Genomic DNA, 2,667 nt, shown 5'->3' on the forward strand with positions numbered 1-2,667 from the left:
GGATCATTATAGGTTGTTCAGAGTGGTTGTGAGCTTTTAAGTACTCATAGTGTAATACAATCCTCTCAGAATATTAACTGTGTGCACAACGAATCAATAACACGTTAATGTATGTTGATTGTTGTTTCCCGTTAGGATTGTTTTCCTGTTAGATGTATTTCACTTTTCTTGTCCAAAAACTAAGATGTTGAGGAAGTGTAAATTAAATACACCATATTTATCAACTGAAGTCATAACTTGCTACACCATAACTTTTTCATGGCATTTTTCACTTCTGCATTTTTTTTTTTTATTTATCAACTGAAGTCATAATTTGCTACACCATAACTTTTTCATGGCATTTTTCACTCCGCATTCCTCAGTGTATAGATCAGAGGGTTGAGAAAGGGTGTCCCAATTGTATAAAACACAGCCACCATCTTGTCCACTGGAAATGTAGTTGGTGGGCGTGTGTATATGAATATACATGGACCAAAAAATACGGCAACCACAATGAAATGGGAGGTACAGGTAGAAAGAGCTTTTAGCCTTACTTCTGCACTGTGGTTTCTCAGAGAGTATAAAATGACAACATAGGATATAAGCAAGAGCATGAAACTCACCATGCATATGGCCCCACTATTGGAAACAACTAGCAAATTTATCACATAAGTGTCCATGCAGGCAAGTTTCAACAAGGGCTGCAAGTCACAGAAATAGTGATCAATCACATTGGGGCCACAGAAGGACAATTTCAAAGCCAAGAAAATCTGTGCTGAAGAATGGATACAAGATCCCACCCAGGCCAGAATCACCAGCATGCCACAGACACGCCTGCTCATGATGGTTGTGTATCGCAGAGGTTTACAAATGGCCGCATAGCGATCAAAAGCCATGAGGATGAGCACAAATATCTCCATACACCCAAAGAAATGGGCTGCAAAGACCTGAGTCATGCAATCATGATAGGAAATAGTCTTCTCCTGAGACAGAGCATCCACAATCAATCTGGGTGCCGTAGTTGTAGAAAAGCAGGCACCAGCAAAGGACAGATAGAATAGGAAGAAGTACATGAGACTCCCAAGAGTATGACTTGTCTTAATAGTCACCACAATGAGAAAGTTCCCCAGCAGAGTCAAAAGGTAAAGAATCGAGAAGATCCCAGATATTGCTTTCTGCTGTTCAGCATCCTACGTCAACCCAAACAGAATGAATGCAGTCACACTGTTATTCATCGCCATGTCAGTGGCTGTATGTGGGATGAAGTTGACAAAGGTTTAATCTGCAGAGAGAAGAAAAAAGTGATATTTTGGGAAGATCATTTGGCTAAACTCTGAATTAGTTTTTTCTGTTCCATGTTTTGTTACCTTCAATTGCCTTTGGTGTGCACCAAAATTCCCCAGGAATCTGTGTAAATCTACAGATGCACAGGCCTCTCCCAGATTTATCTATTGATTCTGAAACTGACTGATTTGCCCAACACTTTTGTATTTTGCAAATAAAGTAAAATACATGTATGTGTATATATATGTCCTTCAGAAACTTTGATTTTTACCAAGACTGAGAACTGCAGAACTTGTTTTGTCTTTCCCTGGACAAGTGACTTAACTGCTTTGAAACTTGGTCTTCATGTGAAAAATGAAGTACCAATATCTGCCCTACCTTATTCTGAGTTATGAGAATTTAAAGAAGGGTCTACACTCACACATAATACAAGTATATACGTTTCATACACTACGCATCTTATCTATGTGCTTTGAAAAATACATTCAAATATAACTGAGCAATAATATTGTTGAAGAATTCCTTTTAAAGAACATATTTTCAGCTCTGTTGGCTCATTTTTGTGTCTACTATCCCTGGCCATTTAGAATCTCGAGTTGAATATGATTTAAACGAATCTATTTTGACAACCTATCATCTATGCCTCTCATGGTCAAGATGTGAGCTTCACTGATGTTCATGACATAACAAATGGCTGGATAATGCATGTCTTAGTTATCTAGTGCTGCTATGACAGAGTTACCACAAATGGGTGTCTTTAACAAATAGAAATGGGTTTTATCACAGTTTAGGGGGCTAGATGTCTGAATTCAAGGTGCTGGCCCTAGAAGAAGGTTTTCTCTCTCAGTCAGCTCGGAGGAAGGTCCTTGTCTCTTTGCACTTCTGCTCCTGGGTGATCATGTGGCTTGGCATCTTTCTTCCCCTATCTCTGCTTCTAGCTTTCTTGTTTAATCTTGTTTATTTATATTTCAAAAAAGATTGACTCAAGACACAACCAACACTAATTCTGTCTCCTTAACATAACAAAGACAACTCATGCACAAATGGGATTATAACCACAGGAATAGAAGCTAGGATTTACAACACATATTTTGGGAGGACACAATTCAATCCACAGCTATGCTTTTGGTTGGCATAATGGAGGGAAACTACTCTTTATCTTTCTTTTGAACTTATCCCCTTAACTTAGCTTCAACATAGAATATTGCACTTCTCTACCTATGAATTTGACTTGCATATAACTTCTAATATTCCAATAACTTAAGTATTGTTTTTACTCGTATATATCCTTCTTTATCCTGAATTCCCCAGAATACTTCTTCTAAAAACTTTATTTGGTGACCACTAATAAAGTAAGGCATTATGCAACACATATTAGAAGAGAAGAAACCATATACAGAGAGA

The 2,667-nt window shown here is 37.8% G+C and overlaps 1 pseudogene; it reads right to left on the bottom strand.

Moving 5' to 3' along the window:
- Positions 1 to 344: 344 nt before the first annotated feature.
- On the bottom strand, positions 345 to 1,220 carry LOC135231816 (olfactory receptor 4C11-like; annotated as a pseudogene).
- Between the last annotated feature and the right edge of the window lie 1,447 nt (positions 1,221 to 2,667).

The sequence above is a fragment of the Loxodonta africana genome, chromosome 7 (genome assembly GCF_030014295.1).
Source record: "Loxodonta africana isolate mLoxAfr1 chromosome 7, mLoxAfr1.hap2, whole genome shotgun sequence".
Classification (NCBI taxonomy): Eukaryota; Metazoa; Chordata; class Mammalia; order Proboscidea; family Elephantidae; genus Loxodonta; species Loxodonta africana.